This window comes from Leuresthes tenuis, unplaced genomic scaffold (genome assembly GCF_036924035.1).
Source record: "Leuresthes tenuis unplaced genomic scaffold, fLeuTen1.0.hap1 SCAF_23, whole genome shotgun sequence".
Classification (NCBI taxonomy): domain Eukaryota; kingdom Metazoa; phylum Chordata; class Actinopteri; order Atheriniformes; family Atherinopsidae; genus Leuresthes; species Leuresthes tenuis.
The window spans coordinates 8,086,696-8,100,361 of record NW_027325377.1 but is presented as its reverse complement, the minus strand read 5'-3'; the positions used below and the strand labels follow the sequence as shown (position 1 = coordinate 8,100,361).

Here is a 13,666-nt window from a genome sequence, read left to right as displayed (position 1 = left end):
GCAAATTTGCGCTTATTTAATGAGATAATGCCTAATTTGCATAATCAAACATACAAATTTCAAAAACTTGTAATACATTTTTTTTTCATACTTGTGTAAGTAATCAACAGAGGAAGTTTCATGGTGATATCTAGTATTTTAAAATGTTATCCTATCCACCTGTAGTGTCTCGCCTTAAGTCGACAAGATGGCGTCCTTAATAAAACGGCCCATTGTGGCAAAAATAACGTCATATTTTGTTCCTACTCTCCACCTCTGGTTGGCACACATGTCACACTTCACCTCTGATGCAAAAAACGTCATCCCTCTAGAAAAAATTTTCGCGCTACAGCAAGTTGAATCTGTACGAGTTCTTCACTGAGCGAGTTCACCATTGAACCACAGCAGCAGAGCGATATAGTCAGCATTGGTGAGTATTTCTTTCAAATAATCGCACAATGTCCACTAAAAAGTTTACCTGCAAAGAAGCGCTGGGTCTTCTATTCGCTGATCCTGATTCTGAAGGGGAAAATCAACCTTCGGAAGATGATGGTCAGCTGTTAGCTAGTCGCGTCCCCGCCTTGCATCCCTGCTTCACCAGCAGTCGGACAAAGTGTTTCCCTACACCAAACACCAATTGCAAATCCTTTGCCCAGAAATGTAGATGGTGAGAAAAGTGTTTCACGGGGGTCGAAGTTTGCATCGTTAGCAGGCTTGGTAGAACTGGAGGGAACGAGGCTGGATGTAATGTGGGTGTTCAGTCTTTTTAATCGAGCTCGCCAAGTGAACGCTGTGCTTTCTGACACGGTGCCTTCACAAAGTGAGGTCAGTAGCTTGATAAATCTTGATGGACATGTCAGAAGTGGTCGAAGTGTCAGTGGGTGAGCTGGGGGGAAACGTAGCGGCGCAGTTTATGCGCGTAGCCACAGCCATGCTGTCTGTTCACTGACCGGAGTGCGTGTTAGCGCACTTGATGGAGACATGACAGGAGCGCAAGGTGGCACACGTGGTGCATTTAGAGGCAGACGCGCTGTCACACAGCGCAGAGCTAAGTCAGCCAACATGCGTCTCACTAAGCCAGGTTATGGAAATGCAGGCTGTGCAGATTGATGAGGTGGGGTGCTAAAATTGGATAAAGCCATTTGATGAAACAGTTGGATATCAGGGGGACAGAGAACTCTCCAATGCTGATTCGGCCCTTGATTTTTTTTGTCACTTTTTCTCAATGATGATTTTTGGAATTTATTAATTGCAGAAACAAATCGTTATGCCAATCAGTTTTTAGCCTCCCATGAAATCAAGCCACATTCAAGATTTCAGCAGTGGTCTGATGTAACTGTCAGTGAAATCAAAGGCTTCATGTCTCTGCATTTGAGTATGGGTTTGGTAGAAAAGGCAGAGTTAGAAGATTATTGGGCAGAATATTGGCCAACAGCAACACCTGGATTTGGCAAAGTGATGTCCAGGAATAGATTTGAAATTATACTGTCTTTCCTTCATTTTGTCAACAATGACAATTATATTGAGAGAGGTCAGGCCGGCTATGACTATTCAAAATTCGCCCAATAATTGATTTGGTCATCCCACAGTTTTCAAAAGTGTATAGTCCATCTAAGCAGCTGTCACTGGATGAAATGACCATTGCATTCAAGGGAAAGTCAACACTCAAACAGTACAATCCAAACAAACCAGATAAATATGGCTACAAGGTATTTGTTTTGAGTGAAGCTAAATCAGGCTATGTGCTGCAGTGGTCCATGTACACTGGACAATATAGTGTGAACACAGAGTTTGGTGCTACACACCTTATTGTCCAGGACCTTATGGCCCAGTACACAGTGTACGGATGGCCACCGTAGTCTGGTTCTGCCAGAGGTTTCTTCCTGTTAAAAGGGAGTCGTTCCTTTCCACAGTCGCCACAGGCATGCTCAGGGCGGGATATTTGACTGAAGACAAGTTTCGGTGCAATCTGTTGGTTTCCTTAGCTAGGATATTATTTTTTAATTGGCTCTATGTGAATTAATTGGATTATGATTACAATTAATTGAATTCCAATTGGCTTGAATTGGACTATATTATTTAAGTGCCTTGAGATGACAATTGTTGTAATCTGGTGCTATATAAATAAAATTGAATTGAATTGAATACCTTTCGGCCAACTTTGTATACGGTTGGTGGAAGGAGTGTAGGTAGCTGGGCCAGGGTCAGTTCCCCCAAAACAATATGTAGGAAGACAATTTTATAGGTATCAATACGTAGAAAGGCATAACTGGGATTTGGCCATTTAGTAGCAAAATAAAACACCTGCTGAAATTGACATTTGCATAGTCTGCTGTACTATATAATATTGTATCACCGGGTGTTAATCCGTCGAGCGAAGAGGTCAGTTTCCCTCCCCGTCTTGCAAGGTGCAGAATCTTTTCGGCCTACAATGGCAGCCAGGTTTAAAATATTTTTGGTGCAGCCTCTCCATGTAAGACTTCAAAGTCTTGTGCAATCTAATATAAATTGCTCCTTTATTAGGTGTCTTCTATAAGACCGTAAGAAAGAAAATGTTCTGCTACAACCAGTTTCACTACATTGCAAGTAAGTTGATGAATGATTTACATGGTGTACTGCACGTAAATGTGTAAAGAGATTTTTGGCATCCCCTGGAATTTGCCTTTTGCATTTAAAGCAAGTGTATGCCATCTGCCCACTAATTGAAATAAATCCCCAGAAAGAAAATAATATGTAAGTGTGTGGGGGGTAGACTCTCACGTCTGCAGTGATATTAACTACTTACAAGTCCTCTAAAGTTTTTGAGGAACTTGAGCCTGGGGCCCGCTCTGGGAATCAACTCTTTAATGGTCCCCTTGTCTAAAAGAAGATAACTGTCCTCGTCGATTCCCTCGACTTAAGTAAAACACAAGGACAATTTTTTTTACAACAGAGAACAGCTACAATTATGGGACTAATTACATGAAGCTATTAGAATAAAAATGCATTTTCAGTAGAAATCTATTAACTTACAATGCAAGAAACACTAAGTGAACACTAAAATACAAGGCAGTAAATTACATGACTTTTCAAATAATATCTTTACCTAGCTATGAAGGCCATCTGCTTGCTGTGAACATGAACAATCATACTCTTACCTTTAAAACTATCTATAAGACCTGTCAGCTGCCACTCGGTCAGTTTGTCTATAACAAAGCTGTTCATTGACCTGCAAAAATAACAGATGAATAACTTAATTAAAAGACAAAACCAAGCTTTAAAATAAATGATCATGAATTTTTAACAAACATGTTATGGCCGGGACACACACAAAGACACACATCTTTAGTGTTGTTTTCTTCTTCTCTGTTTGTGTCACACAATCAAGTACGTCACAGCAGCTTCGCTCCAACCCCGCCCACTTCTGCTCTGGGTACTGGATTGTAATGGAAAATAAACTAGGCCAAGTTGAGATGAACAGAGCCCAGTAGGAACTTGTGGGAAAGCTCCGTAAGACATCTAAGAGACCTATTCAATCGTGTTTAACTATTTAAAATTCGAATCAAATTTATATTTAACCGCCATTAACACAAAACTGTAAGCCACCTGTCCAGTGCTTTTCTCTCTGCACTCATCAAACGGTTCAGTACTTAACAAGACTCCTGTATTAATGAGCTAAACAACATAACTGTATTATTTTGTCAGTAAATTATTTCAATGCCAGATTACTATTGTAAATTTAACAGCAAGTGAAGCACCTGCACCATATCCAGCTTTGCAACAAACACACCCAAGCACATATTCTGTATCGATTTGTGAATATAAACCTCAGACATCAAACACATTTAACGAGCAAGGATCAATGGTTATAGGATAGAAAGCAGGTTGCGCTTTTCGGTGCGCTGTTTGCATCCCTGTGCTATACTCATAATTTTCATCGCATTGAGCAGCACAAGAACAGAGCAGCACACAAACAGAAGTGAGGGAGAGAGAAAATGTCGCACAATGATAGTTCAAGGGCAGAGTGCAGACTTTGCAAAATTTAAATTTCAGGCATGTGCGTACTGTTCACCCATCAATTCAGTTAGAGGAGAAAAGACAAGCAGGGCAACAAATATTGCACCTTTCGCAATGGGTCTTTTTGTGTTTGTATTTAACAGTATTTTTGTAGCATAAAAAATTATAAAGAAATAAAAATAATACATATTCAACACACTAAAAACTCCTGGGTTATTTCATCTACCCAACCGCTGAATTATGAAATGTTCTACCCATTATGGGTTATTTATAGGGGATTTGGGTTATTTTTGTGCAACTCATGCACTGAGTCAAAATCCATCAACAGTTGACCCAGCAGCTGGGTTGTTTCAAACTCTACAAATCTGTGTTGGAACTCCTGACATCACTTCAATGCTCCTTCACACACACCAGGCTCTATGCACCCAGCCAACGTATCGCCTTCTGGTGAGGCAAATCAATAATAAAAGGTTTGTGGACACTACATATCTAATTCACATTGTCTATGTATCATTAGTAGAGGCTAGTTGGTTGGTTCGGCTAACAATGTAACATTAGTCAGCCATTTAGCCGTTACCATGGAAGCACAGTAAAAAAAATCCTGCGTATGTCCTGACACTGGGAAACGACAAACAGCAAGCATCCCAGGCCTTCATCACCATTGCCGGCTCTGTTACACAACACACTGCGTCAGGCAATCGATGTCTGCTTCAAATCAATCTTTATCCCTCTCATGCATGAATTATGATAAACTCAGTCAAGATTTTTTTTTACTGTTTTTATACATCCTTAGGGATGTAAAACAAGGTTTGAAAAAAAAATGTTTTCATTTTATTTTATAAAGAAATATTTATGTCCACTCAAGTGTACTTCATGCATTTTGTACTGTAAAAAAAACCATAAATGTAATAACATGGTAGTTATATAGGTATAGTTGTAATTTAGTTATACAGTTGTAATATAGTATTCTGTTGGAATGGTGGTTCCTCCACTACTCTGTAGGCCTCTATTTGAGCTCTATTGATAAACGTAAAAGTTAACATGAACATAAAACTTTTCTTTTTCACTCTGCGTTTTTATTTATCTTCATGGATGGATAGTGTGACACAAGAAACAGTTTCTCAACTGTAGATGCTCACAGAATCTTGACTGTAACTGGTGTTTATCATACTGCATTCTTGTCAAGTTTCTGAACTGAGCATATTCTCTCATAGTATCTTATAGCATGTATCATATTTCCTGTCAAATCATGCTTGTTTCTTATTTTTTAAACTACTTTCTATAATAGTTGCCAAAGCATCCAGGGCACAAAGCTACAAGACACTACATGCAGATGTACTTGGTTCTATATATATATATTTAATAGAGGTACTCCTCTATTACCCTGTATGCCTGTCTTTTTTAGCTCTACAAAATATAAGGATATATAGAAAAAAATCAAATTACATTATAAAAACATAAAGAAGTTGATTTACAGCCTTAACATGATAGGATATGAATTATTTTCAAGAACAATGTTGGTAGTAATTGACATTGCATTGAAGTTGAACATAGCTAGTGATGCATGACATACAATTGAGTGGACAGATGATTACTCTGTATTTCCTCCAAATATAAAATCAAAATTTGGAAAATCTTTACATCATATTGTAGCGGGTCCCGGCTTGGTCCCCACTACCAGATATATAGATAACCCTCTGATAGGAGTTTTCTGGAAATATCAGGCAGAAATCAGCGAAGCAGGACAACTGTTGCTCATTCTCCATTCATCGGATTATCGTTTTATTCTCAAATTAATTTTTACTTTTTCACTGCAATCATGAATTACTTGTTATTTTGTCTGCATTACAGCATTAGGATTAACCATTTTAGATAACATTCACATTAAATGTCTACTTTTACATATTTCTACAAAATAGACTTATCAAAATTAGTTTTACACCAAAGAAACATTTTCCCTTTTAATCATGTCATCAGTCTATCGTCAACCATGTATGCACTTCACCCTAACCGGGGGCTCACACCAAAAGTGTTGTGAGCGGCTGTGGTCGCTCACAACCCGCCGCTTCTGCTTCTTCTGCTGCCGGAAGTGTCCAGAGAAGCCGGAAGCGGCCAAAGAGGCGGGGCTTAGCAAATAGCAGACATATTTACTAATCCATCCATACATCGGTTCCCTCTTTCACCATGGATCGTACTCTGGGCAGCCTTCTTTGTGTTGCATCTGCATATCTGCAAAGTAACCAGGAAGCAAGAAATTAAGTGGCGTCACAGGCCGTTCACTACAATTGTGGACACTTCCTTTGAGAATCCTCCAATCCATGAGGCCCTATGAATACTTCAAAAAGTATGTACCAGATGAGATCTTCAATTTGATGGCCGACAACACAAATATTCATGCCATGCGAAGTGGTTCACTCAATTTCAAACCAACAAGTCCAGGAGAAATCAGAACCCTAACCGGGGGCTCACACCAAAAGCGTTGTGAGCGGCTGTGTTGCGTCTGCATATCTTCAATGGAAACGCAGGTCCCGTCGGTCCATTTGGGTCCACGATGTCCTGAGAAACACACCTCTCCACGGAGAATTTCACCGGCTGATTCAAGAGCTCCGCTTCGATGAGGTTTGGTTCCAGCGCTATTTTCGACTGGATAAAAGCCAGTTCGATGAACTCCTCACCAAGGTTGGTCCACGGATCAACAGGATGGACACCAACTATCGCCGAGCTGTTGGTCCCGCTGAACGCCTGGCTATCTGTCTACGATGAGAATGAAACTGCGCGCACGCACACACACATAGGGTGGCCAGATGTCCTGCTTTTATTTTATTCTATTTCCCTAAACTTGTCTGAACAATGATAGCATATAAATTATATTAAAAATAAAGCTACATTTTAGAAAAATAGTAGCTTATGTTCCTGTTTTTTATTTCACATTCCTGTTTTATTGAAGTTTAACCTAAATGTCTTCACCTTGAATATGTTGTTTGTTTGTGTGCACAATATATGATTATGTGAATGTGTGTGTTTTTAATATAGCCTAATCACTTGTCTTTAACATCTAAATTTCTCATTTAACAGATACCTTGCAACTGGGGATTCTTTCCGCACCATAGCATACAGCTATCGTGTTAAGAGTTTTTAGTTGTTATCTCATGATATACCCTGTTTTACAATTATAGGCCTGAGTTTTAATTGCACTCATATGCTATACCATAAAAATCATGTGTGATCATGTATGGATCTTATACTGCATTAGTTCTAATCATGTGATGATGAAATGTGTGTGTGTGAGTATGAACAAAGGGAGATGCTTCAGGACAGAGCCTTCCAGAGCCTTCCGGCCAACTGAGTTTAACTGAGTTCAAACTACAATGCACAATGCCTGATTCAAACTAATTTGTAGATGTATCTCTTAGAATGATTATCGTCAAGGTCTCACACTCTGAAGTTGCAGATGTGTCTCTAAATGTTAGACAAATTCACACGCTCCGAAATTTCTATGCAACCTTTTGTTTTGTAAAGCTCTTCCCCTTTTCTTATCACTGAATAAAACCAGGCTGCTGCAAAGAGGGAGTCGGAGATTGTTGTTGGTTGCTTAGACATATACACCTGTGGCTGAAGCAGCGACGGCTCTCCCCTTTTGCAAAAGCTGAACTTTATATTGATCTCTTGTGTGGTTCTTTCTGTTTAAGGTGGGACTTCGTTAATAAGAACGAAAACCCTATCATATCGTGTGGGGCATTCCACAGTGTGCAGCATTGTGGCAGAAGTGGCCAGGGCAATATGGGATTGCCTGGTGGAGGAGTACATGCCTGTCCCAACAACAGAAGACTGGAGAGCCATTTCTGATGACTTCTATGAGCGCTGGAACTTCCCAAACTGTTTGGGATCCATAGATGGGAAGCATGTTGTCATCCAGGCTCCACACAACTCTGGATCACTGTTCCACAACTACAAGGGGACATTCTCTATAGTCCTCTTGGAAGTTGTGGATGCTAAATACTGCTTTCGTGTGGTAGATGTCGGCAGTTATGGGAGGAGCAGTGATGGAGGGACCCTGGCACACTCCACCTTTGGTCAGGCACTCGTGGATCACACGCTCCAGCTCCCTGAAGATGCCCTGCTTCCAGGAGCGGAGCACTTGGGACCACAGCCCCATGTGTTTGTGGCAGATGAAGCCTTTCCCCTCCGTAGGGACCTCATGAGGCCTTTTCCAGGAGCCAACCTCCCTCCCAGGAACAGGGTGTTCAATTACAGGCTGTCATGAGCGAGGATGATCGTGGAAAACACCTTCGGTATCCTGTCCAGTCAGTGGCGCATGTACCGTCGGGTCATTGGTGTGAGCCCTGAAAATGTAGATGCATGTGTGAAGGCAACCTGTATCCTGCACAATTACATCAGGAGAAACACCAGGACCAGGAGGGAACCAGTGCCAGTGTCAGAGGGGGAGGTCTCGGTGCTGCAGGATCTGAGAAGAGTGGGGAGCAATAATGCTGCACGGGAGGCCATCCGTGTGAGGGAGATATATGCTTCCTACTTCTCAGCTGAGGGTGAAGTCACAAAACACATCTACAAAAAAGGCTCTTTTAAGAACCAACCATATTAAACTAAAGAGCATGTTCTTCTCCTGTTGGTGATTTTTTTTCTTCATTGTCTCATTCAGAAATAATAGTTTATCTGAATTATTAGCTAACACAAAGTTACATTCAAACATCATTCTGATGATTAGTAAAAACAACAAACACCAAACAAACACCTTTGGACAAGAAAATATTTATTAAACATTTTTATATAATGAACAAGGAACAGTCTTTAAACAATTACAATAAAAATAAAACAGAATGAAAATGTATTAAAAACTTGGAACAAAAACTAACTATATTACAATAAACTACACGTTGTCCTCTAATTGTTGGCAGGTGGCCTCAAAAATCAATTTATGAATTTTAAATTTAACGTCAGCCTTCCTCCTTGCTGACAAGGACTTGAGGTCTGGGAGGAGGCCTTCAAATAATTAAATAATTGTCTGTCTGGATCGGGGGGGGGGGTTGTTGTCTGGGTCACAGCCTTCTCCACAGCACACATGAGCTGCCTCTCAAAGGGCGAGAGGGAGTCCTCATGTGGCCTCTTTGGTGCCCTAGGCCTAGACCTCTCCCTGGAGGTAGAAGGTGATGGTGTGGGTGTGGGTGATGGGGCTTCAAGCTCTTTAGGGATGTCAAGGGGAACAGGTTCTAAAATCAGAACCTGTGCAACCTCCCCTGTAGTTTCTCCCTGGCCCTGGCTGTCACCTGCAGGGAGATTGCTGCTGGTGGCCCTGTCCTCTGTGAAAGCATTTAGAAATGCCATGATTTGGCTATAATGCCATGGCCTGCTGGTGGACACCTCAACCCCGCTCCTGCACCTCTCCTTCTCTTTTCTCCTCTCCCTCCTGTGAGTGTCCCTCAAACTCTTCCACCTCTTCCTACAATCATCAGCTGGAAACAACATACACAACATCACTCTCTCCCTCTGCATACAACATACACAACATCACTCTCTCCCTCTGCATATAAATACAGCATGTCACCTATTGCTGAAATAGTGAATTAGCCTGTGGTTTGCATTTATTTACATTTTAGCCATAGTAACCTACAACTCACCAGATACTCCAACAAGGTCTGCAACCTTCCTCCAAGAATCGTTTTTTTTTTTTTTTTATGTCTCTGTAGACGAATAGCGTGGAGTCATACAGCTCTGGGAAACCGGAGACTGCAATTATGAGCTTCTCCTTCATGATTTTTCTGGTGCTCTGTCGTTTTCCGATCTTTTCCACTTTTTTCCGCCTTCGGAATCCAGATCGGCCCCAATTGGCTGTTGTCGCCGTCGCGTCACTGCTCATTTGCATAAAGTTGAGCCTTTCTCAACTTTTGAAGCTCACGACGCTCAAGTTCCACGTCGGTTTATTCTGGACCACTCACTCATCACCGACTTCTACAGAGCCCACCCTAACAAGCCTGGTGGGCCTCCTAAAGGCGGTCGTCGGAGGAGGGGTACTGTCACAGCCACAGCTGTGACACCTGGTTCTTAAGTCACCTGTGTTCCATCTTCCTTTGATTGCCCCGTTAGTTTAAATACTTGGTCTTCTCTGCCATTCTTCGCTCGTGTGTTAATGTATTTGTTATGCCTGTTTGGTTCACGACCTGGATCCTGACCTTTAGTGTTTTGTGGATTATTTTCAGTTCTTGGATTACCTTGGTTTTTTGTTCCGGTCCTGCAGGCTGACTTCCCTGCTCACCAGGCCAGGTTTTTCCTCTGTGTGAGATCTTCTGTTATCCAATAAACTTTTGTTTGAACTAAGAGTTCTTGTTCTCCTGACTCTGTGACCGCACCGGGGCCCGCACTTCATTAGGGTGTGACATTTCCTGGTAGGCTACTGTCTTTTTTTTTTACCAGCTATGTTACAGATACTGTTCGAAAAAAAGCATTTATGCCACGTATTTGTGCGTTATTGATTGGTATTTAAGTTAAAACCATCGGTAAAAAAAACATTTGCAGTATGTATTTGTTTATGTTATCATATGGAATGATGCAATACCATACTTCGGACCCTGCGTCCATTGGAATGGACCAGAGCTATAGAGTATACAGAGTTACGACACGCTTTGATGTCGCCGCTATGGCTGTCACGTGGTTCATGTAAGCCTCAATAGTTCCAACGGTTCCAACCAAACGAGCAAACTGTCATAGTTTCGTATGGTACAGCGTGAGCTATTGCATGGTAAATATCAAGTAAATGTATGTTGTATGGGATGTATTTTCGTGTCAATTGTGCTTTTGAGCTGTGGAGTTGACAATTGAAAGTGCTTTGATTACTCTTTAATAATAATAATAATACATTTTTGGAGGGAAAAGTTAGTTACGTGAGTGATGCTAACTTTAAAAGGTTGGTTGTTCTGCCTTTGCAAATAGATCAACAAGTTACCATTTAATTTTTACCATTATTGGACTCTAAGCACTGTCAGCACTTACCTGTTTTGTTAAATGTAATCTTTTCCAAAGTACTTTTTATCTTTATTACCAAGTTTAGTTATTTTGAAAGGATATGTATCAGAACTATGGAGATTTTAATATTGAGCAGGACTGAGCCATGTACCAGATCTATGAAACAACCACTAATTATGCTTGAATATGATCAGTCAATAGTAACAAATCTCACTCTACCAGCAACTATTCAAACTTGCAATCTATGTTACAACCTATGGACTGGAATAAAAAAATGATTGAAACAAGAACAATTTTGTGCGTGTACAAGAAAAATATAAAGAATAATAATATATATTTTTGTTATTACTATAAATAATACATATTATATTATTGATAAGTAATGAAAAGAATAATAAGTACAAACTAGAACAATAACAGTGTGTGTTAAACAAAGAACATTAACAGACAAAGTGTGGCAATGAAACCTTAAACATACACACACACAGATGGCTCTGGAAAAAGGGAAAGAATGTCCTCACAGCCACCTCACTCAAGACAAAGTCAATAGCACGACAAAAAAGAATCAATTTGGCACTTAGGAGGAGAAACAACAACCTTCAACAAAAATTTACTTAAATTTTCAATTGGGACCAGATTCGTGCACTCAGCCAAAAGAATAAAAAGGCGATTCGGTGGGGCAATGAGACCATCAAAAAGGCAATTCAAATTTGATTCACAGCAGGCACAACAGGATACAAAACCCTGCAAAACATGAAGATCCCTCTGCCAGATATCTGCACTGTCCAAAGAAGAATGCAGCATGTAAAACCGAAGCCAGGAGTGTTGGGGGAGGTTTTTGACATGCTGAAGCTAAAGGCTGGTAGCATGAGCCAAATGGAGAGGGATTGTGTGCTCACCTTGGATGAAATGGCCATCACCCAAAGCATAGAGCTGCATATGGGGACAGGAAAGCTGTTTGGCAATGTTAAACTGCCTGGCCACAATGGAAGAGCAACTCACGCTTGTGTCTTCCTGCTGGCTGGAGTAACAACAAGGTGGAAGCAAGTTGTGGCATACCACTACAGCAGTAATTCCACCAATGGTGCCATCTACCAGCCCATCATCATTGCTATGTGCTATACAGCTGCATCTGTAGGGCTTCATGTCATTAATGTCACAAGTGACATGGGGAGCCCTAATAGAGCAATGTGGCGAGCTTTTGGGGTAACGTGTGATAAGCCCTGGATTCCACATCCCATAGAGCCACACCAGCGGCTCCATTTCATGGCAGATGTTCCACATCTGGTCAAGAACTTGAAGAGCGCCCTTGTCCGTGGTCAGACCATCAGCATTCCACAAGATGTGGTGAACAAAGAGCACCTCCCATCCAGTGTGGTGTCTGTTGGTCCCTTACAGGATCTGGTGTCCTACCAAGAGGGCATGGCACTAAAGCTGGCTCCCAACCTCTCCAGGGGCATCTTGGAGCCTAACCACTTTGAAAAGATAGCTCAGCCATGCATATCTTCAGTAAGTCGACAAGTGCTGCCTTAAAGTACCTGATAGAGGAGGAGCAGCGTCCTGAATCAAACCTCACCACATCATGGTTCCTGGAGAAGATGGACCACTGGTTTGACCTTATGTCGTCCCGCCATGTTGTGACTGCCCTCTCACGGTTCAAAATGGGGGAGTATGAAAAGGCCATCAGCTTTCTCCAGGAGAGTGTCCATCTTTTTCAAGGCCTAAAGCCAGTCCAGACCAGATTGATTATGTCCACAAGAACCATACTGCAGGTCCAGGAAGATCTGTTAAGCCAGGGTCACAAATTTGTCCTGTGATGGTAAATTTTATGTCACAGGACTGACAGACCCTCCATTCCACATTAACCATTTATATCACCCAGACACGCTAATTGTTTTAAATCATTTACTTCTTAATTAACACTCAGACAAGATCATTGTTTTAACCTCCTGTTTCTTCAACATCAAGACTGCATCCTACCCCCCTGGAAGTGTGGTTACACACCTAAAGAACAAAGCCTCCCTCCTCAGGTATAAATCCTCTGTGTTCCTTTTGTTTGTATCTTTTCATACCATTCACATTATCCATGTTCGCTTTACTGATGAACATGTTTTTCTCTTCTTTTTATAGACTGATTTCAGTGTTATGACTGAGCTTGTCAGATACCCTGTAAGTTGGCAACTATTCACAATTTTTGTGTTTCCATGAATCTTTATAGTTTACTGAAAAAAGTGTATAAATTGTATAAATAAAGGTTTACAATTTGAACAGTGACATATTCCCTTTATTCAAGTTTTAAGGACAGACAACTATAGTTTGTGTTATTAATCAGATTCTGTTCTTCTCTTTTTTTTAGCTCCTAAACCTTTGGATTGCGAATTCCTCTGTGGAAAGCCTTCCTACCTACAGACCTACTTACAAACCTACCTACATACTCACCTACAGACCTACGTACCTACATAACCATTTCTATACCCATACATATCTACCCACAGGACACACAGATACACTCATATACACACACACACAGACCACCCTCAGAAGATTCACCTTTTACATCCTTAATTTGTTAAACATTACTTTACTACATCCTAAATTTTCATTACATTTTAAACACAACATATATTGAACTTTGTTATTGCTTTATAGTTCCTTGTTGTTGGATTGTTGTGCTCTTCCCTCTCCCTTCTCCTCTTCCCTCTTATCTTTCTTT

At 40.9% G+C, this 13,666-nt stretch overlaps 1 pseudogene; it reads left to right on the top strand.

Moving 5' to 3' along the window:
• The first annotated feature begins 437 nt into the window (after positions 1–437).
• Positions 438–8,578, top strand: LOC140282551 (uncharacterized; annotated as a pseudogene).
• The last annotated feature ends 5,088 nt before the right edge of the window (positions 8,579–13,666 follow it).